Raw genomic sequence first — 24445 nt, 5'->3', positions numbered from 1 at the left:
GCCAACATCCTGGCAGATAGATTCAGTGCAAACTTCACCTCCCTCTCACCTTCAAAAGGACCCACAACAATACCGGAAAAGTGTAGTGCCCCAGAAATCACAGAAGCACAGGTGAAAACAGCCCTTTCAAAAGCCAAAAACACAGCATCAATGGAGCCAGATGGTGTCCCAGGCTGCATCTTGTACGAACTACAGAACAAACTAACCCCCCACCTAAACACGCTGTTCAGCCTCAGCCTCTAAACAGGCTACGTGCCCATAGAATGGTGCACAGCAACGGTTATTCCGCTCCACAAAGGAGGGGCCACAACTGACCCTGGTAACTATCACCCCATAAGCCTGACTAGCCTGGTCTGCAAGGCTATGGAGCGCATCATCATGGAACCCATTAACAAAGACATTGGGAACCTCCAAACACTTGACCCGACCAAGTTCGGCTTTGTTAAGGGCAGATCATGCCTACTAAAAATGGTTGACTTCTTCGAGACAGTCACCAAGGCCATAGACAAGGGAAAGGTGGTTCACACAGCCTACCTTGATCTCGCCAAGGCATTCAATACCATTTCTCACTCATGTATTATAGGAAAACTCACCGGCCTGAACATAAACCCCTATGTCACAAGATGGGTTGCCAACTGGCTTACAGACAAAACTTACACAGTAAGAATAGCGGGCTCCAGGTCCGACTCTAAACCAGTCACAAGTGGTGTCCCGCAAGGCTCGGTTCTGGGACCCCTACTGTTCAGCATATATTTCTCAGAAGTACAGGCAAACACAGGAGGACTATGGCTAACCAAGTTCACCGATGACTGCAAACTGGGAGCCATAATTGACTCTCCGGCTGACACGGACATCCTTCAAAAAGGCCTTACTGAGACAGACACCTGGTGTCAAAGTCATGGCCTCAAGCTAAATGCCAAAAAATGCATAGTCATCCCATTTGGGAAAACAAAACGCCCACAAATTACCACATAGGTGGCAGCCCCCTTAATACAGAAGAGGTAATTAGAGATCTGGGGACCCAGGTAGATAGTAATCTCTCCTTTGACAATCATATTGCCAAAGTAGTTAGGAAATCCTTCTATGTGGCCCATCTAATTACTAAGGGGTTCACATCTAGAAATAAAGAGGTTATAGTGCCCTTCTACTCGTCACTCATCAGACCCATCATAGAGTACAATGCCCCATTTGGGATGTACCTCACAAGACACTTCCAACAGCTGGAAAGACCACAAAAGCACCTCACCAAGAAGATTACTGGCTTCAAACATATGTCCTATGCAGTCCAACTGAAAACACTCCTGCTGTACTCAGTGGCATATCGCTTACTCAGAGGTGATCTCTGCCTGACTTACAAAGCCATGTCCAACTCAGAATTGATGGGCATGCCCCACCTAAAGAAATCCAAGTCACTGTGAGCCACGCGCTCTAGTGAGCTAAACCTCGCCACAACAATAAATAGAACATGCTGGAGGGATAGATTCCTGTCACAGAGACACCCCATGCTTTGGAATAAAATTCCTAACTACATTAGGCAGAGCCCCTCACTGACACTCTTCAAGAGAAGCCTTGACAAGTGGATGGGTAACAGAAAATACACCCCTGGGATTACTTCATTGGCTCTGCTTGACAGAGGCTCAGTTAATTAATCAATGGGGCGGCGAAAGCCGACACACTCTGGCTAGGCTTATAAATCCCCTCAGGCAGATAGCCTAGTACCTACCTATGACCCTATGAACAGAAGATCAGTATAGCTTGTATAGGAGCAGCGTATCATCTAGGATTAATGAGTTGAAAACATTACTGTGAGAATTTTTTTCACTTCCCTCATAATCAAACATTAGCTGTGTATACAGGTGGCTATCTTTTTTGGGAGTGTGAGGGGGTATGCTGTTTATATACCTGACACCAAAACATTGTAAAATATACTCCATCTGCTCTATCAGTTTTGTCACAGTCTGACAGAGGTGTACACAGATGGTGGCTGTCTTTTGGGGTAGGAGTGAAAAGGTATGCTGTGTATGACAGCAACAACTTGAAATATATATGATTATGGCCATGTGTATGTTCACTTTCTTCCCAGAATAACACTGGGGTGTACACAGAAAGTGAATATTTTTTTGGGGGGAGGGGGGGTTCTCAGATATGATTTATATAGCTTTCCAAACATTTGTCTTCTTAGTTTACTGATGTTTTGTCAGGTTTGAGCATTAGGCGTTAGATACAACATATTTCTTCCTTGAAATAAAAAAAAAAAATCTGAAATTTTTCCTTATGATTTTTGTTCAAGTCACAATGGGATCAAAATGTTGAAAGAAAAAGAGCTAAAAATCTAAATGTGCATTAGACCATTTAAAACCTTCATGGCTTGCGTGACCTAGCCACCCCGACACCCCTTGCTTAATGCATTTCTTCCCACCATGTGTAGTCTTAGTCAATTAAGGTGTGTTGAAAGGATGCAGGAAAAAGCAAAGCTGAAGACTAAGACTGAATTTTTTTCCTTAATTTGGATTTTTCAGGTCATTATTGGATTAATCAAGTTGTTTAAAAAAATCTATGACATACACCTCAGGGTATCTAGAACCCCCATTTATTTTGTATTTTTGGGCCATATCAGCCCCCAGATGCCTAGCTTAATGCAGTTATTTCCTCCACAGTTATCTGGGTGCAGTCCCGTGTAGTTAGGATGTGTTGAATGAATGAGTGAATGACTACAGGAGAAAAATTAAAGAGTAAGACAAATTGCAAGAAATAGACAAAAAAAATAATCTTGAATGATATGGATAGGCTATGATGGGGGTTTTGGGAGGGCACTGAATGTGCAGGGGGGGGTCTCTGTGACACCTTTTACCAAGGGCATTGGTTCAGCTAAGGTCGGCCCTGAATGTTGATATTTGTGACGCTGTGGTGTCAGTTACATAAACTTGGGCAATTACTTAGGTAAGTCAGCGAATATTTTATATATGTATGCTTGTATGAAATGCAGTACAAGCAGCAGTAGATTAAACAGTGGCAGAACTTTGTCAGGTTGTCAGGTAGGGACTGCGGCTCTGTTGGATTTATCACTATGGCACAGTAATGATGACAGGAATCACCACAGGCAATTGGAAGTGTGGGATTACTGTTGCGTGACTGGCGTGAGAGCTACACCCTAGTAGTCTAGATAATGCATTTTTATTGAGTAAAATATTTGTCTGTCACAAAATCAGATGCACTTGCATATTAAAGATGACAAATTATTCTACTGTCAGTCCTTATGTGAATCTTGTTGATCATTGCTGTCATGCTGGGACTTTTAGGATGGCAGTGCTGCATACATGAAATGTCTGTCAGTACTGTGGCTTCTCTCAACTGCACATGTAATATTATTATGTATCAGCTTTGCAGAAGTGGTTACTAGTGTTGTCAGTATCATTCACAGACCTGATTGAGGACAGTGGTTTGCTAGCATGTGTTGGTGCCGAGATGAAAGAAGTGTGAACATGTGAAATAACATGATGCATATCGATCATAATATTAAAAGTAAATCACATTTACAGTTTTTAAGGGTTCATAGGTGTGTACTAGGCTAATGGCCCTGGAGTCTTTACAAGCCTTGCCCATAGGATTACCCTGGCATCATGCCACCCGACCTTAGTTTCCAGTGCCTCTATCGAGTAGAGCTAGTGGAGTGAACCCCAGGGTGAATTTTCTATTTCCCATCCACTCATAAAGATTTCTCTTAAAGAGGGCCAGTGAGGTGCTCTGTTTGACGTGTATGGGAAATCTGTTCCATAGCATGGGCAGTCTCTGGGTTATGAACCTGTCCCTCCAGCACGTTCTGTTGACTGTGGTAATGAGGTTGAGGTCTCTGAAGCGTGTGGTGTGAAGGGATTGGGATTTCTTTAGATCTAGCATTTCTAACAGAGCTGCATCAGACATGGCTTTGTATGTCAAGCAGAGATCACCTCTAAATAGGCGATATGAGACAGAGAATAGTTGGGAGTTTTTTTTGAGTCTGTCCATATAGAACAAGTGTTTACAGCCTAGGATCCTCTTTGTGAGGTACTTTTTTGGCCTCTCCAGTTATTGCATGTGTCTAGTGAGGTACAAGCCAAATGGGGCATTGTACTTGATGACTCGCCTAATGAGGGAAGAGTAGAGGGAGACAATGACCTTTTTCCTACTGGATGCAAAACCCTTAGTAATGAGATGTGCCACATAGAAGGACTTTCTGACCACAGTGGCAGTGTGGTGGTCAAAAGAGAGGTTGCTGTCAACCTGTGTTCCCAGATCTCTTATAATGCCTTCTGTGTTCAGTGGACTACCAGTAATGTGGTAGTTCATGGAAACTGGGTTTTTCCCAAAGGGGATGACGACACATTTTTTGGCATTGAGCTTAAGGTCATGGTTCTGACACCAGTCGTTGGTCTCAGTGAGGCCTTGCTGTAGGATGTCAACATCACTTGAGGAGTTAATAATGGCTCCCAACTTGCAATCATCTGCAAACTTTGTCAGCCAGAGTCCCTTTGTGTTGGCCTGGACTTCTGAGAAGTAGATACCAAACAGGAGAGGACCCAGGACTGATCCCTGTGGGACTCCACTCGTGACTAGTCAGCAGTCTGACTTGGAGTCAGCTACTGTCACACTGTGGGTTATGTGAGCCAGTTTACCACCCACCTAGTGATATACAGGTTGATGCCTAGCTTAGTGAGTTTTTCTATGATTCCTGAATGAGGAATGGCATCAAAGGCCTTGGCCAGATCAAGGTAGGCTGCATGAACCACCTTCCCTTCATCCACAGCTCTGGCAACTGACTCAAAGAAGTTGACCAAGTTGAGCAGACATGATCTACCCTTCACAAAACCAAACTGTGTGGGATCCAGAGTTTGGAGATTCCCTATATCCTTGTTAATTAGGTCCATGATGATGCATTCCATAGCTTTGCATATCAGACTTGTCAGGCTAAGGGGTCGATAGTTCCCAGGATCTGTAGTCATTCCTCCTTTGTGGAGAGAGATGACTATAGTGGTGCACCATTCAGTAGGGACAAAGCCAGAGGTGAGGCTGTGATTGAACTGGGCACACAGGTGAGATGCCAGTTCACTCTGTAGTTCATGTAGAACACAGCCAGGGTTATTGTCAGGTCCCATAGAAGCTGTATTCTTGGCCTTGGACAGTGCTGTTTTAACTAGTGCAGCAGTAGTACTGGATGCCTGGCAATCTACTGGTATTGTGATTGGTCCTTTGGGGGGGGGGTAAAGTTGGCACTCAATCTGTCGACCAGAATATTGGCAATATCTGTTGGCTCGATATAGGAGGTACCATTGTGCAGTAGCTCAGAGCAAATCTGGGTATTGCCGTCGAGGTTCTTTACATAACTATAGAAGGCCTTGTGGTTGTCTTTATTACCTGCTGCAATTCTGTTTTCATACTTGCTTTAGAGGATTTGATGAGGGATCTCAACTTTTTGTTGAGGCTGATAAGGGAGTTTTTCCAGTCTTGGGATTTCACCTTATTCCACATCAGTTTCCTCCTTCTGTTGTAGAGTTTGTTTATGGCAGGGTACCACCATATTGGCTTCCTTTTTTTGGAGAAGAGCATCTTGGTTCTGTTAGGTATGTCGAAATCCATGCATTTGTGTACGTGTTCATACAGTGCATTGGTGTATGATTCGGCGGTCATGCAACTATTCTCCATTTGCATGGGTGCAGTGAAGTTAGCCACCTCTGTTATTAGGAGCCCAACATTAGCTTTGGAGAAGTTTTTCATGGTGGTTACCTTTGCGGTGGGTGTGGTGTGGTGGGAGGGATGTGGATTTCCAAGGTGATTCGTTTGTGGTTGGATCTAACCAGGAAGGAGTTGACTATTGGTGTAGAGCAACAGCCGCCCACATTAGTAATGACTAGGTCAAGGATGTTGCTACCTCTAGTGGGGGTAAGAACGAGCTTGTCCAGGGCAATGGAATTAATGAATTCCAGGAAACGCTGGGCAAATGTATTGGTACATGAGTACTTTTCCCAGTTAATGGAGGGGTAGTTGAAGTTGCCCAGTATGAGAGTGTTAGGTTGTACCGTAATATTCTCCAGGGTGCTTAGGAAAGTGGAGTGAGTGTCTTGGGACATGGTTGGGGACCTATAACAGGCTATGACCTGAATCACTGTCTTACCCAATGTTAGCTGCATCTGAAGTATCCCTCATGCATTATGTTTGGCTACCAGTCTGGAGGTGTGCACATCCTTTATGAATATGGAAACATCACTGCCTTTGGAGCTTCGGTCCAAGTCCTGGGGCCGAAAGTTGTGGAATGAGTTATAGCCTGGTAGTGCAGGGGTGCTTTCTGTTTCCTTGAACCAGGTCTTTGTTACAGCATAAATGTCAATGTTCTCCATTTTAAGGAGTGCTTTGAGCGAGTGCATTTTGAGATTTAGACATAGTGTTGAGCAGCATGACCCTCAGATTGAATTTGTTTGTAACTGTTATGGTGATAACTTGGTCTTTGGAACACCACCTAAAAAAGGCACTATAGGAGTGGCAAGAGCCTTGGCCAGTATCCAGAAGCCCAGGGGTGACAGATGCATGCCATCTCTGGAAAAGCATCAAGGTCTGTCAATCATGTCATCCCAAGCAGACAGATACTAGATCCCCTTAGAATGACACCAGAAACTTAGCCAATTGTCAAAATCAATCATTTTCTGCTTGTACTGTGGTATTATGCTGGGTGATGGTAGGATGCTGCTCAGGGCTGCAGTCGTACCAACCTGGGCTACATAATCCGAGAGCTTTTCATGTAGTCCAGGGAGGTACATCTCAGGTCATTCACACCCACATATACAATGACAGAGTCATATTTGTATCTGTTATTGAGGGACCTGAGTCCATGCATTATGTGGTGGATCCTGGCAACTGACAGACAGCTGACTGTTACTTTCTCCTTATTCAACCTAGTGAGTGGGACGTCAGTGTGCCTCACTATCAAGTCAGCTATGACTAGTGTGCTGGGCATGCTGTTTTGCCTTAGTGGCTTTGGTTGAGTGGCACACTGTTTAGGAGAGTTATGTGTCTAGTGATTAGTGTTGTATTGTGGTGGTCAAGTGCATTTCTGCCTTGGAGGTTTCTGCTGTTTGGTAGATTTTTATTGAAAGCCTCCATGAAGGTGGGTGTGTAGTTTGTGTTTTTATGTAAAGCCAGTGCTGGTATGTGTTCTGGAGGGCTATGTGTTCCATGCGGTGTGGTGTGAGTATTACCTTCTCCTCTTGACCAGCTATTCTGGTCTTGGCAGGAGAGTGCGTGGCTTCCAATTTGGATATATAAGTGCATCTTTCGCAAGTCTGAGTATTGGGAGATAAGAGGAGAGGGTTGTCGGTGTACATGAGGCAGTTGCTACATTGCCTCAGGATGCCCAAGTTCACCAGGTTAATAGGAGAAAGCACAGGGAACTGACCTTTAGACATGCCTGGAGGGGTGGGTATTAATAATAAGTACTGGAGGTGTTTCTTTGCAGAACATTTAGTGCTGGTAGCACTTTTGTGTGCTACAATAATTGCTACAAGAAGTCTGGTATGGTAAAGTGCTAGACTAATAAGCTAGTAAAAGTGCAGGAGAGGAGAGGAGAGAACTAGCAGATCTAACAGAAAAATTGAAGAGCAGACTTTGGCACCTCTCAGAAGGTTACAAACAGTCCTGGATACAGCAAATCTGTATCTGGACAGACTAGTTACAGGAAAGGCAGAAAACAAGCGCAACATGGGCTTTTAAACCAGAAAGTTGAAAGAGATGGAAAAACTGCCCAAACAGCCAATAAACTACAATTTTTGGCCCAGAAATCACTCCTCTTATGGTAGATAGGCTACCTAGTGCTTACCACTCCTACTGATAAGCTAGAAGGCTTCCCTCCAACACAGAAAGGCTTGATTGACTCAGAAGGTACAGTTGTGTACACTTACCATAAATGTAGATGTTGAAGTGTATTTACTGTTGCAGTCATCAGGTGAGTTATCCCTGACAGGGTAGCCCTCGGCCGGCCCGAATACCAGAGGCTTAGTATTTCTGCGTCAGTTGCTGTCACTTCAGGACTGACGTCAGGTCACCAGTAGTATAAAGTAAGGCAGCCGATGCCATTACATCAATTTTTCTTGCCCTAACCTGTCAGGAGCCCCCAAGTAGAAGCCAGGTTGTGGTGGCAGAACCCCACCAATGGAAAGTAAATACCAAAATATCCCTTGTAAGGAAAGAGAAGAAAAAAGGGGGATGGAGGGAGGGAAACCAGGACTGTAACAGTGAATACACTCGAACATCTACATTTATGGTAAGTGTACACAACTGTACTATGTTCTTCGTGTTTCACTGTTGCAGTAATCACATTTGGGTTGATTCCCAAAGCTGAGGAAATGGGTGGAGACAGTTAAGGAAACTAGCGGCTGTCTATGATGCCCTGCAAGACTGCAGAGGCAAACCCTGCCCTGGATTTGGAGAAGACAGGCAGATGGTAATGTTTGGTAAAAGTGTGAACAGATGTCCAGGTGGCAGCCTCCAGGATATCCCTGGTGGGGACTCCTCTGAGGAAAGCTGCAGAGGTGGAGGCTGCTCTGGTGGAGTGAGTCCTGACACCTCGGGGGGAGGTTTTTGGTGTTGCTTGTAGCAGAAATGGATGCATTGTGCTATCCATTTGGAAATGGTTTGTTTGGAGATGGCTTTGCCTTCTGCCCCTGTAGCAAAGCTAACCAGCAATTGATCAGACTTTCTGAAGGACTTAGCTCTGTCTAGATAGAATCTGAGCTGCCTGTGCACATCTAGAGAGTGCAGAATTCTTTCCCCCTTGTTCTGCGGATTAGGAAAAAAGGAGGGCAAATTAATGGATTGGTTGAGAGCCACACTGGACACCACCTTGGGCATGAAGGATGGGTTAGTCCTGAGGGATAGCCCCTCTTAGGAACTGTTTGATCAAAGGGTGTGAGAAAAGGGGCTGCTCAGTGGGAAAATGAGCAGAGATAGCAGAGGCATGAATTTTAATAGAGAAAAATGAGAGGCCACTGTGTAGCAGGTCAGCTAAGTAATCCAGGATGAGAGGGAAGGAGGGATGTGTCGTATTGGCTCCCTTAGCCTGAATCCAGGTGCAGAACCTCTTCCATTTGTCAGCATAAGACTTTCTAGTGCTAGGGAGTCTGGCCTCACATATAACATCTAGAACCTGTTTACTGAAGTTGGCAAATTGATCAGAGGTTAGGGAATAAGCCAAACTGCCAAACTGAGTGTCTGCAATTGGGGATGCATGAATTCCCCTTCCCTCTGTCAGGAGGTTTGGAATCTGAGGAAGATGCCATGGTGGCAGTGGGGGCAGGCTGCGCAGCAAGGGGTACCAATGCTGGTGAGGCCAGTCTGGAGCTGTAAGAATTGTCCTTGGTTTTTCCTCCTTTATTTTGAGCAGTACCTTGCGGATGAGAGGTAGTGGAGGAAAGGCATAGACCAATAGATTGACCCAGGGGAAGGATGGGTCATCTACTTTCCAAGCCATGCAGTGATGCTCCCTGGTGCAGAATTTTTGAGCTAATGGTTGGTGTGGGAGGCAAAGAGGTCGACCTTTGGGGTGCCCCATTTCTGAGTTATTAGGGTGAAGGTTCTTCTGTTGAGCTGCCACTCCTGTGGGTCCAGAATATTTCTGCTTAATTGGTCTGCCAGAGAGTTGAGAGAACCTGGTAGGAATTGTGCTAACAGGTGGAGTTCCATGACAGAGGCTGTGTGCCAAAGGATTATGGCCAGCCTGCAGAGAGGGTAGGAGTGAGTCCCTCCCTGCTTGTTGATATACCACATCACAGTGGTGGTGTCTGTTTTGACCAGGAGAGCCCCTGGGGAGAGAAGGGGCTTGAAAGCTATCAAGGCATGCTGGACAGCCATCATCTCTTTTAGGATGATGTGCAGAGGGATTTGCTGTGGGCTCCATTGGCCCTGTATGCACCTACTATCCAGGGGTGCACCCAGGCATAGTCTGATGCATCTGTGGTGAGGGTCTGGGTGGCGGGGGGTGGTGAGAAAGGTAGTCCCTTATTGTGGAAGCACGTTATTGGCCACCAAAGAAAATCTTTTGTGAGGCAAGGAATTATAGTTATAAGAGTCTCCAGGTCTTGAGAGTGTTGACACCAAAGGCTTTTAAGGTACCAATGAAGTTTCCTCATATGCAGTTTGGCATATGGAATGAGTAGTGTGCAAGATGCCATGAACCCCAGAGCTTGGAGGATTTTCCTTGCAGATAGCTGGGGTCTGGTGGCTAGTGGGGAGAAGTAGGCTGTCAGGAAAATTTGCTTTTCTGGTGTAAGGAATGCCATCTGGGATGCTGTGTCTAGGCTTGCTTCCAGGAATATAATCCTTTGGGCGGGCACCTGTTTGGATTTCTTTTCATTGATTGTGTACCCTAGGGAGGTTAGTAGGGACTGTACAAAGGCCAGGTGCTTGAGCAGCTTTTCCTGGTTGTCTGCCTGAATAAGGCAGTTATCTAAGTATGGGTAAATCTGGATATTACTTTGTCTACAAAAGGCAATGGCCAGAGCCAGACATTTTGTAAAACCTCTGGGAGCAGTAGATAAGCCAAAGGGAAGCGCAGAGAACTGAAAGTGCTGAGATCCTGCCCTGAAACAGAGATATTTCCTGCATGATTCCCTGAAAGGAATGTGGAGATAGGCCTCTTTTAGATTTAGGGTGGCTTGCCAAGCATCCTTGGAGAGCATGGGTAGCAGCTGCTGGAGGGTGAGCATTCTGAATTTTGGGATCACCAGGAAGGTGTTTCGAATGGATAAATTGAGGATGTGGTGCCAGGTGACCTCTTTTCTGGGTACCAGAAAAAGTCTGAAGTAGAAACCTTGGCCTTTCTGTTCTGCAGAAACGTGCTTTACTTCCCTCATAGAGAGCAGGGAAAGGACTAGCTTTTGTGTCTCTCCCCACTAGTTTGGAGGTAGATCTGGAAACCCTTTTGGGGTTGGAAGGGTGTGGAAAGAAAATGTGTATCCCTGGGACACTATGTTGAGAACTCAGTGGCCGTTGGTAATGGTGGGCCAGGTGCTTGCGTGAAAGGAGAGTTTTCCTCCTAGGTAAGTGAAGGTGGGCAGAGGAAGGGGGTGGAGGAGGTGAGTCACTGTGAGTTCTTACCATAAGAGGGTGGCTTAGAACTCCCTGGTTTTGAAGTGGAGGAACTCCACTGCTTAGATCTCTGCATTCCCTGTGGCTGCTGTCTGGGGGGTCTGGTTCCCCGAGGTCTGGGCTGAACTGGCTTAGTGGTAGCAGGAAAGGACCAGTGTTTGGTGGGACAATACCTACTGAACCTGGGTGGCTGGACCTGTAAGAAATCCTTAACTGTCTGTATAGATTTTGCTTTTTCTTCCATCTTTTTTAAAACCTCTTCTGCCTTAGTGCCAAGTAAGTTGTCTTTGTGCAAGGAGGCATCCAACAATTTAGAAATGACATGGTCTGGCAAGGGCTGTTCCTTAAGCCATGCATGCCTTCTAATGACAGATCCAGTAACTGCCACCCTGCAAGAAGCTTCTAGAGTATCAAAACTACAGTGCAAGGTGTGTTTAATTACTTGACTTGCAGAATACATTAACTCTTGTAACTCTTTAAATTTTGCACAAGCAGGACAGGAAGACATTTTTTGTTTGAGGAGTTCCAGGGTATGTTACTGAAATTTTAGCATATGGAACTGACAATTTAGTGCCCTGATAGCAAGAGTAGCTGAGGTGTATACTTTTTTACCCCATCTGTCTAGTGCTCAGAAATCCCAATATGAGGGGGTGGGATTCTTAGCAGAGGTTGCTTTAATCCCTTTAGGCCCTTGAGAAATTACCTCCGGGTCAGCAGTAGGATTTTTAAAAATAAATTTGTGTGAGTCAGGGACTCTGTAGTACCTGTCTGGTTTTCTGGGTGCAGGTGGGAGGGTGTCAGGAGTCAAGCTGGATTCCAGGAAAACATCCTCCACAACATCCAGGACTGGGGGGGATGGCCAAGGGTCTGTGCTGTTGAAGATCTAAGAATTCCCTGAGTCTTTTTTTAGACTGAGGGTAGTCCTGACTCTCCCATTGGAAATGCTCCCTTATGGTATGAAGAATTTCCCCAAAGAAAAAAATCTTCCGGGGGAGAGGCTGAAGGGATGGAATCCTCTGCATCAGAATCCTCATAAGTAGAGATGGGTTGCATGTCTTCACATTCAGATGCAACAAAGTCATCTGACTCTTGCTCAGACAAAACTACAGGGGACAAATCTCTTTTCCTTTTGGAAGGGGTAGCTTGGCTTCCCCTGATCAGCATGATAAGGTCTTCCAAGACTGAGGCAAGGAAGCAGGCGCCTGAGATTGGGTCATCAGTTTCTTGGGTGTGGTTCTTACCTTGGGCCTAAGAAACTTGAATGTTTTTGAAAGAACGGTAGTCGTGAAAGAAGACATCGGTCTGTGTGGAGAATCGGTAGTGTGAAGGACTTCCTCAGAAGCTGGTGCCTGCTCAGCAGCTCCGGACCCATCCAAGGTAGAGATGACCGCAGGATCCTTAGTCAAAGAAGAGTTTTGTGGCATACCGAACTCCGAAAGGTTCTTGGCAGTGGTCTGCAAATCCACAGAAGTGGGCATCAGGGGCTACAAAAGCACCTTACTGAGGACTGGAGAACTGATGACGTAACTTAACGGGAGTGTTGTCAGTAGGTTTGGACCTGTGCCTTTATCTTTAAATTTTTTTGGAAGATCTGCTGTCAGATGGCTTACCAAAGCCATATCAGAGGTCGAGGACTGTAAGTGAAAATATCTAGCTGCAATAAGGGCCCGACGACAGATAGTTTTGGCATTGAACAAAGCACAGAAGCAACAGTGGGGGATATCGTGGTCTGGGCCTAAACAAGTGACGCAGTAAGAATGAAAGTCTCGGTGTGGTATTTGCTTTCCAAAGGCGAGACAATTGTTAACTTTCAAAGGGGTACTTAGCTTTAGAAGACTTCAGCTTCAATTTGGTAGATGAAGCTTAGGTAGTGGCTGACTGGCACTCATGCAAACTGCTTCTGCTTCGAGCTCCACGGCAAGAAAGACTGATGTAATGGAGTCGGTTGCCTTACTTTATACTACTGATGACCTGACGTCAGTCCTGAAGCAACAGCAACCAATGCAGAAATACTAAGCCTCTGGTATTCCGGCCGGCCGAGGGCTACCCTGGCAGGGATAACCCAAATGTGATGACTACAACAGTGAAACACAATGAACATGCTTACATATGGTCCTGGATACAGCAAATCTGTATCTGGACTAGACTAGTTATAGAAAAGCACAAATGTGGGCTTTTAAACCAGAAAGTTAAAGGAGATGGAAAAAAGTGCTTCAAACGGCCAATAAACTACAAGTTCTGGGCCAGAAACCACTCCTCTTGTGGTAGATAGGCTACCTAGTGCTTACCACTCCCACTGATAAGCTAGAAGGCTTCCATCAACACAGAAAAGCTTCGTGGGGGCTCAAAAGCTTACATACAGTGCTGGATACAGCAAATCTGTATCTGGACTAGACTAGTTACAGGAAAGGCAGGAAAAGGGCAAACATGGGCTTTTAGACCAGAATGTTGAAGGAGATGGAAAAAACTGCCCAAACGGCCAATAAACTACAATTTCTGGGCCAGAAACTACTCCTCTTGTGGTAGATAGGCTACCTAGTGCTTACCACTCCCACTGACAATTTAAAAGGCTTCCCTCAGACATAGAGAGGCTTGGGAAGCTCAGAAGCTTACAAACAGTCTTGGATACAGCAAATCTGTATCTGGACTAGACTAATTATAGGAAAGGTCGGATACAAGTGCAAATGCAGGCTTTCAAACCAGAAGGAGATGAAAAAAGTGCTCAAACGGCCAATAAACTACAATTTATGGGTCAGAAACCACTCCTCTTGTGGTAGATAGGCTACCTAGTGCCTACCATTCCCACTGATAAGCTAGAAGGCTTTCCTGAACACAGAAAGACTTGGGGGGGCTCAGAAATTTACAAACAGTCCTGGATACAGCAAAACAGTATCTGGACTAGACTAGCTACAGGAAAGGTGGGAAACAAGTGCAAATGCAGGCTTTTAGACCAGAAAGTTGAAATAGATGGAAAAACTGCCCAAGTGGCCAATAAACTACAATTTCTGGGCCAGAAACCACTCTTGTGGTAGATAAGCTACGTAGTGCTTACCACTCCCGCTGATAAGCTAGAAGGCTTCCCTCCAACACAGAACGGCTTGTGGGGCTCAGAAGCTAACAGTTCTGGATACGGTAAAGCTGTATCTGGACTAGACTAGTTACAGGAAAGGCAGGAAACAACCTTAGACTTATTTTCTTTTCTTTTTTTTTTTTTTTTTTTTTTTTGTTACAGTAAAGAAGGTAAAACAGCACTAAAAACAATTCAAGTGCAGTGCAAGCTAGCACATTTGAGTGTGTAGCAATATTAAAGCAATTTATTCAAACTTTATTCTGAACTGAATTCAATTATTGTTTAATTCAACTCTGGACAATTAAAAAGTGCCAAAAAATATACTTATCAGCTGTGAAGCACATTCAGTCAGAACACAAAGTAAAATGGAAAGGGAGAAAGGAGAAACAGAAGATAATTCAAGGTTAAGGGCCTAAGTGGGTTGGCCTACTCAAATGTTCTCTCTGTATTAGGTAGAATGAGCTAATGACATTAGACTGGGATAGAGCTGAACAGCTGGGACTGGTAGGCGTGTCTGAAATCAAAATATGATCTCACTGTACTCGGTTGCATGAGCAAATGAGATGGACCTAGGAGGAGTGTTCAAACACAAATTTACAGGCGGGGCGGGCACTTCCAAAGCCACCAAGATTAATACCACAACAAGAACAGGGAGAGAGGGCGGGAACTAACTGCAGAGAGACAGAGAGATCACAATATTTAGTGAAGCAAATAAATAAACAGAAAAATAAAATGCAATACTATCGTTAACACAATATTCAATGAAACAAATATGAACGTTGTTCTTTCTCATGTAATAATTTTTATTTGTTGGAATGTGTTGTGTGAAAACAATAATCCTCAGTCTTGGCCATACACTTAACTGGTTTGTATTAGCCACCAAAGTTTAATGTGTGGGAAACATTCACTATTTTTTCCCATTTAGCCAAAACAGAGCAAAATATATCTTCATTTCAGTTATCTACCATTATGTGCCCCTCTCAGCTGTGATTACAGAATCGGTGAAATGCTAACATTTCATCAGTGTGTACCTGTCTTTGTTCAGTTGCAGGGAATTATGGAATCACATTCACAGACTTCCTATCTTGATTCACATAGTAATAGAAATGTATCCTTTGAACATCTTGTTTGCCGTTGTCCCAGACGCACACATGGTATGCAATTATCCATGAGTATCTATCTGCAGTTTTGAGTGATGAGTATGAAATGGCATAAAAGGTATACAGTTTGGCAAACCAGGCTAAGCACCCTGGTGTGCAACATTTGATCAGTAATAATAGAGTAAGTGTACATGCAACATAAACTAAAGAATATTTGCATAATACAGTAGCAACCTGGCGGCATAAACCTTGGCTCTTTTAGATTCAGAAGTGATATGCTGCCTCTCCCCTATTCATCAGTTCTGTGTAGGCGCTGGTGTGCTGATTCCCTCCCCCACCCCATGCCCCTTATTACTCCTACCCCATTTTCTCCCTTGTGCACTGTGTGCTCTAGATTTAGCACACCCATCTCCCTTCTCTATAACCTTACCCCCCCTTGTTCTATTTTAGTTGCTTCTCAGCTTCTATTTACCATTTTCTTTTTACTTTTCAGGGTCCCTCCCAACTGTTGCGGTTTTTGCTCTGCTGCTCATACCGCTATGCAATTTGTACTTCATTCCATCTTTATCTTGCTTGCCTACTTTGCAGACAGTGTGACAAACTGGAAGTGTCTACCCTGTTCCCTTTCCCATTTCTCCATTTCTTTTTGTACTCTCACAGATCACAAGATTATGCTACCACATTCCTTCCTAATTTCCCCTCCAGCTTGTCTTTCTTATGCATTTTGCACCAGCATTGGTCACACCCTCCCTACTAACCCCACCCTGTGGTTTTGTAGCCTTACATGCCAGATTTGAAAAAATATCTTACATCTCTAACTTCCAGATCCCCTTACTTGCTCTAAGTTGTGTTTCCTTACATTTACCTGCATTTGATATTTAAGGTATAGAAAAACAGAGTTCAAATAAACAAAAAAGCTAAGAAAATGGGCAGACGTCATTTGCCTTTCCACTAAACTCCCTCTGTCAAAATGTTCCCTGCATATTACTGAGGACACAGTACTTTCTTCTCGTGATTTGACTGAAGAAATGTTGTGCATTACCCTCCGTTCTTCCTTAAAGAGGTTTTCCTCTGCTGATCACTGCTCCTTTCCATGCCTCTCCGTTAGACTGTTACAAGGAAAAGGTGGTTTGTAAGACCAGCAATCCATCAACCTGTACTTGAGTAAAGAAAGAAGCTGATGTCAGAGAATATAAAAGCAGGAAATGGCACAAAACTGGTTCAGCTGGTGTGGTGGTGAAGCCGAAGATTTTTAGACAGCACACTAGTGGAAGCTAGAGCAGGACAGCTACAAACAAAGCCATGACTAGAGTAAGGCAGCAGGGTGTAGATGATTGTCACTGTTGAAGTGACACCCCGACCCCATGTGCAAAAATGGGAAAAGGGGTTGTGGATGGATGGATGGTAATTACTACTGCAGACTCTGGGGAGGAGTACAGTTGTTACATGTTACATTTCTGGTGCATATAAATATTATTCATGCTTAAGTTCAGCATACATTAACCATAAATGATATTGATTACTACATGAACAAAAAATATTGCGATTGAATCAGTTGCTCACTGTTAAACCTTAAATGATTGCCACTGTTTATGAGGCCTTGATTGTGTTAAAATTGACTTATAAATGAAATAATATCCAAAAAGAAACCAGCACTTGGTGGTGTGAGTAAAACAGCAATTACTTTATTCAAATATTAGCAAGACAGACCAGTTTCGGCGTGAAAATCTTAGCCTTCCTCAGTGTAAAAAAGACTTGTACAAAGACATTATTTTATATGCAAAAATCCAACAAACACAGAATCCAACTGGCTGATCATAATTGTCCATTAAGTCCAGGTGGAAATAATCCACCCGGGCTAATTATCCATTTACTCACCTTATTAATATTGTGTGCCAGCCAATTACATTATTCCTTCTTCCCTGAATCATGTCAATAACAGTGAACTTAAAAGTGGCAGATGGATGTGTCAAAACATGTTTGTATAAAGCATTGGTAACCCTTCTATGTTTAATATCGCTCAAGTGTTGACTGATCCTGTGCTTAGAGGTCTAGATGTTTGGCCAACATAGAAGGCAAAATAGCAGCAAGTGGCAAGATGTACCACCCAATCCGATGAGCAATTGGCAAAAAAAAATATATATATATCATATACCCTAGATGTATTGCGACTGCTAAAACTTCTAATTTGGTAGATCCTGTTAAAGTGCACACAATGGCCACATGGGTAACAGCCATTAATATCCTCTCCCTTTAAGGTGAGCTGTTTAGTACCTCTGACACCACCACACCCATGCTTATAATGATTGAGATAAGAACCCACAGTCTTACCTCTCCTAAAACCAAAATGACAACTCCCACTGATAAGATGCCTCAGATTCTCATCTGACTGAAGAATATTCCAGTTGTGCTGGACAACCTCACAAAACATATCAGTATTACAACCAAAAGTAGTAATAAGCCTCAGTTGAGGAAAGGCAGCTGTTGGTTTGTCCTGATATTGTATCAAATCAGACCTATTCTTACCGGATACTTCATGGCAAGCCATGATGCTGGCCCCAGGCTTGTACCCCCTACGTTTGAATCTTTGTATCATGTCCCTTCTAGAATGCTCATATTGGTTAGCATCAGAACAAATCCTTTTAATCCTGATGAACTGTGACTTAGGGATGTTACGTATGACATGTGGGGCATGAAAGCTAGTGGCATGTAATATGGAATTAAATTGTGGAAATTTGTGAAAAACCTGAGTGTCTAGGGTCCCATCAGGGTTCTTAGTAACCAATACATCCAGGAAGGTGATCTGTTTTTTGTCCTGATGACCTGTAAATTGCAGACCCCACTTATTATCATTGAGGTATTGGATAAACCCATGCAGGTATTCCAAATCTCCCTTCCAAACCAACCAGCAATCATCCAAACAGTGACGCCAGATGTCAATCTTGGGTAGGTAAATATTATGAAGGGGGTCATAAATAAGCTGATCTTCTATATAAGCCATAAAAAGGTCGGCGTATATAGGAGCAAAGCTGTACCTTGCGTCTGCAAAAAACATTCATCCTGATAGTAAAAGGCATTCATCGTGAGAACTTTTTCAGTAAGCCCAATAAGAAAAGTATTATAGCCAGGTGGATATAACTCTGTGGTCTGCAATAAATATTCAATAGCCAAGAGCCCAGCCCAGTGTGGAATATTAGTATAAAGAGCTGTAACATGTAATGTACATAAGTACCAATCCTCCTCAGTTTGGGCATCTGATAAGATCTGTAAGAATTCAGTGGTGTCCTGTATTTTAGCACTAACAAATTTCAATAATGGTCTTAAATACTTGGTAAGAAAAACTGACAAAGGCTCAATAAGTGAGCCACTACCTGAAACAATTGGCCTGCTTGGAGGGTTGGATAAGGATTTGTGGATCTTTGGTAAAATATATAGATATTGTCTCCTGGGATCTGAAACCATTAAATGTTTAGAAGTGGGCTTAGAAATGATTCCTTCCTCAACTGCCAGATTAATGAATGCATCAATCTCTTTTTTAAATATGGAACTAGGGTCTATAGGCATGGGCATGTAGTGTAAATAGTTCCCTAGCTGTCTATGGGCCTCAGTGTTATATTGATCCCAATCCATGACCACAACCGCGCCACCTTTGTCAGCAGGTAGAACCACTATATCAGCATTATCTTTGAGCTGCTGCAATGCCTCTTGTTCTTCAGTAGAGAGATTGTGTGTTTTAGGAGAACCCTTACCATAATTATCATGAAGATCTTTGAGAACCCCATTAATAAAAAGGTGCACTGTGGGATGCATGGATGGCACAAAGTTGGACTTCTGAAACCGAAACAGATCATCATTAACATTACTTACATAATCCTTAAAGAAAAACTTCAAGTTCAACATGCGACCAAAGGAGCATACATCATTAACAAAATCAATCTCATGAACAAAAATGATGGTACCAAATTCAAGCCTTTATTTAGCAAATCCTTTTGGCTAGTTGTTAAAACCTGTGATGATATATTAAAAACATTCTGCTCTATCACTTATTGCTCATCATACAAAATAGTGTCTCCACATTTTGGATGTCTTTTATGCTTACGTCCTGCCCGGCATGTTCTGACCCTAAAGGGACATCAGTGTTTGTGCGTTTGGCTGAGGGTGAGCCCTGCATATGTGCTACTTCAGATTCTGCGCAAGATGAGGATTCATCCCCAGATGTACCCCCAAAAGGGGAGCTTGATTTCCTTTGGATTGATCTGGAGTGTTTCCTTTTACCAGATTTGGGCCCTGAATTAACAAATTTAACATTTTTTAGGGGCCAAATGGCCTAACCCTCTTATAATCAGCCTGGTCACTGTTAAATTTGTATAATTTTTGCTCTTTAAGCTGTCTTTCTAAAGACAATAAACCTTGGCCCAATTGCTGAAGGCAATTATGATAGTTAGCCTGACCTTCAAACTGTTTGGTTTGTTCACAAAGTTGGGTGACCTTAGACAACCCAATATTAATACATCTATCATAATAGGAGGCTAAAGCTTCCAAAAACCCCATGGCAGCCTGTTGTTGAATCCCAGCCCATTGTTCCTCCAATTCCTGATCAATAAGATGTACTACTGGTTGTATGCGCACTTGAAGTCCCCTAGGACTGATATTTTTTGCCATATAGGCTTTAAAAAGCCTCAAGTGCCAGACATTAGTCCTTAGCACTTTCATGCTTTTAGATAATTTGAAAAAATATCACTACAATCAGGAGTATGTTCAACTTGGTCAGATGTGGCCTGTGTGCCATTATGATCACCCAACCCAAAAATACCCAAATTATTGCGATCAGAAGACAAACCATGCAAGAGCTGGTTGAGATCCATGGTAATAAGAAGTATTAATATTGATATTGGCCCCCTGGAATTATTAGAAAAAATTTTGATTAATGTACTAAACCGCTCAAACCAAACCACACAGCCCAAAACAGGCTGTATCCTAGACATAAACGGATCAACCACCATAAACTCGGAAATGAAATTACCACCTGCTTAATCCAATAGTCAAAAGTGGCCCATGAATATAACACTGAATATATCATAAAAGAAACCACCAGTGTGAGCCCTCAAAAAGATCTGCCTGCAATACAGTTGCACTGTTGAGTCAAATCCAGTATGTTACCATATAATAAATCTATGACTATGGAATGAGTAACAGTTGTATTGATAATAAACCAACCAACTGCAGTGGGCCAAAACTCAATTCAACTAATACCCCAATATCAAAAATTGACGAGGGACACAATGATAGCCCCTACTATACCTGTAACCTTCGTATATGCAATTGCACCAAATTTGGTAGTGCTACGTGTCCCGATAGTCCTAAAGGCATACTTCATTCACTGTAGGCATAGAGACACCATCATAGTCTCGGAACACAATAGTAGTAACAGTTGAAATATATGTGCACTAATCACAAAACTAGTAGTGCTACGTGTCCCCACGGTCCCAATCATAAAACTGATAGGATAAATGTACTATAGTTTAAGCAGATGGTTAATATCACATTTGAGTTGAAAAGGTATTAGAATAAATCCTACGAGCAATAGAACAAGATCAAAATAGAGCCTAATAATGTTCAGAGACTCAAGTAAACAAAAACCATGAAATTAACCACCAACCCTGTTGTATGTATGCATAATAGATACAGACTTAAGTGAACCAAACTCTCCCCCACAAAACCTTTGGCTGGGTCACAAAACATTTATATCAATGAACATTCATATGCCTATGATATAAACATATTGTATCAACACATCAATATCTAATGAGAATTGAATAAGCTGACACAGTATGTACTGAGGAGTGTTTCCTTGTCACCATGTATAGATGGTTACCCAAATGAACAGAGTTAACAAAATAAAAGTACCAAAAGTCACCATATATGTATGTTCCATCCGTTCCACATGCTAAAAAAGCATAACCAACCAATGGTTCAGTCATTAATCATGTAGAGTGTCTGAAAACTTCCACATTCCTCTGAACCGAAAGTTCATAGTTGGTGCCAACTGCTCATTGAATTATCAGTAAAAAGCTGGCCAGTTCAACATCGCCCTTACAACATAAAAAAAAAATAAAAAAGAACACTGTGATGTAAATAATGTCCCTATAAACCAAAAGTCACAATACGCAATCATGAACCCATCATATAAGGTGAACCTGATGCAAAAAAGAGTCAAAGTACGCCAAACCCAACAGCTTGATCCAAGTAGGCCCAAAGCACGTTGTCCACAAAGACTGAACTTGAGCGAACCAGTCTCATATGATTGCAAAAAGCAGCAAGACATCCATATAAATGCGACCAACCACCAAAATAACTCGATGATAGGCCAAGTTCAAAATAAAATGCCAGGAAAGAAGATAAATAACGGTAAAAAATCCCGTACTTGCTTCGACTGCTGAAAAGCAGCACATACGCTGACTCACACCCCAGCTAACAGCAGGGAATAGGAAAACATAATTTCTACAATGTGCACACCCCTGCAAGTACGACAGTACAAGGCTGAAGCAATTGTAACATCCAAAAAGAAGCCAGCACTTGGTGGTGTGAGTAAAACAGCAATTACTTTATTCAAATAATAGCAAGACAGTCCGGTTTTGGCATGAAAACCATAGCCTTCTTCAGTATAAAAGAAACTTGCACAAAGACATTATTTTATATGCAAAAATCCAAGAAACACAGAATCCAATTGGCTGATTATAATTGTCCATTAAGTCCAGGTGGAAATAATCCACCCAGTCTAATTATCCATTTACTCTCCTCATTACCTAATATTGTATCCCAGCCAATTACATTATTCCTTCTTCCCTGAATCATGTCAATAACAGTGAACTTAAAGTGGCAGATGGATGTGTCAAAACATGTTTGTATAAAGCATTGGTAACCCTTCTATGTTTAATATCGCTCAAGTGTTGACTGATCCTGTGCTTTAGAGGTCTAGATGTTTGGCCAACATAGAAGGCAAAACAGGAGCAAGTGGCAAGATATACCACCTAATCCGATGAGCAATTGGCAAAAAAAAACAATATCATATACCCTAGATGTATTGCAACTGCTAAACCAAGACTAAAATGTTGTCTGTATGCCTACAGTGAATGAAGTAAGCCTTTAGGACCATCAGGACACGTAGCGCTACCGAATTTGGTGCAATTGCGTATACGAAGGTTACAGGTATAGTAGGGGCTATCATTGTGTCCCTCGTCGATTTTTGATATTGGGGTATTAGTTGAATTGAGTTTTGGCCCACTACAGTTGGTTGGTTTATTATCAATACAACTGTTACTCATTCCATATTCATATATTTATTATATGGTAACATACTGGATTTGACTCAGTAATGCAACTCTATTGCAGGCAGATCTTTTTGAGGGCTCACACTGGTGGTTTCATTTGTAATATATTCAGTGTTATATTCATAGGCCACTTTCGACTATTGGATTAAGCAGGTGGTAATTTAATTTCCGAGTTTATGGTGGTTGATCTGTTTATGTCTAGGATATAGCCTATTTTGGGCTGTGTGGTTTGGTTTGAACGGTTTACTGCATTAATCAAAATTTTTTCTAATAATTCCAGGGGGCCAATATCAATATTAATACTTCTTATTACCATGGATCTCAATCAGCTCTTGCATGGTTTGTCTTCTGATCGCAATGATTTGGGTATTTTTGGGTTGGGTGATCATAATGGCACACAGGCCACATCTGACCAAGTTGAACATACTCCTAATTCTAGTGATATTTTTTTCAAATTATCTAAAAGCATGAAAGTGCTATGGACTAACGTCTGGCACTTGAGGCTTTTTAAAGCCTATATGGCAAAAAATATCAGTCCTAGGGGACTTTAAGTGCGCATACAACCACTAGTACATTTTATTGATCAGGAATTGGAGGAACAATGGGCTGGGATTCAACAACAGGCTGCCATGGGGTTTGTGGAGGCTTTAGCCTCCTATTATGATAGATGTTCATAGGTTCATAGGTTGGTACTAGGCTATTGGCCGTAGGGCCTATACAAGCCTAGCCAAAAAGGTACCCTAGCTTTCGCCACCCAAGAAAATTATTTTCCTGTGCCCCTGTCAAGCAGAACCACAGAAGTGATCCTCGGGGTGAATTTCCTATTACCCATCCAGTCATCAAGATTCTTCTTGAAGAGTGCTAATGAGAAGCTCTGTTTGACATAGATAGGTAGTCTGTTCCAGAGTATGGGAAGTCACTGGGACAGGAATCTATCCCTCCAGCATGTTCTGTTTATTGTGGTGACAAGGTTTAGGTCTCTAGATTGTGTAGCTTGGAGGGATTGGGATTTCTTTAAGTGGAGCATGTCCAACAGCTCTAGGTTTGACATAGCTTTGTATGTTAGGCAGAGATCGTCTCTGAGTAGGCGATTTGCAACGGAATAAAGCTGGAGTTTTTTTCTGTTTGAGGCCAGTAATCCTCTTTGTGATGTATTTTTGCGGCCTTTGCAGTTGTTGTAAATGTCTTGTGAGGTACATACCAAAAGGGGCATTGTACTCTATAATGGTTCTAATGAGTGATGAGTAGAGGGGAACAATGACCTCTTTTTTTCTGGATGAGAAACCTTTTGTGATGTGGTGTGCCACGTAGAAGGATTTCCTGACCACTGTGGCGATGTGATTAACAAAGGAGAGACCACTGTCCACCTGTATCCCAAGGTCTCTTATCACACTTTCGGTGTTAAGTAGACTACCACCTATGTGGTAGTTCATGGGTACAGAGTTTTTGCCAAAGGGGATGACAATGCACTTTTTGGCATTGAGCTTGAGACCATGGCTTTGACACTAGGCCTCTGTCTCAGTGTGGCCCTTTTGTAGGATGTCCACATCGTTAGGAGTTTTGATTATGGCTCCTAGTTTGCAGTCATCTGCAAACTTTGTTAGCCAAAGACCTTCTGTGTTAGCCTGTACTTCAGAGAAGTAGATACCAAACAGTAGAGGACCCAGGACTGAACCCTGTGGTACTCCACTTGTCACTGGTCTGAAGTCTGATTTGGAGTCTGCTACTTTCACAGTGTGGGTTCTGTCAATAAGCCAGTTGGCAACCCATCTTGTGACATAGGGATTTATACCTAGTTTAGTGAGTTTATCTATAATTCCAGAGTGGGGGATGGT

This window comes from Protopterus annectens, chromosome 9.part0 (assembly GCF_019279795.1).
Source record: "Protopterus annectens isolate FY-2018-M chromosome 9.part0, PAN1.0, whole genome shotgun sequence".
Taxonomy (NCBI): domain Eukaryota; kingdom Metazoa; phylum Chordata; order Ceratodontiformes; family Protopteridae; genus Protopterus; species Protopterus annectens.
Note: the sequence above shows the minus strand (reverse complement) of the source record.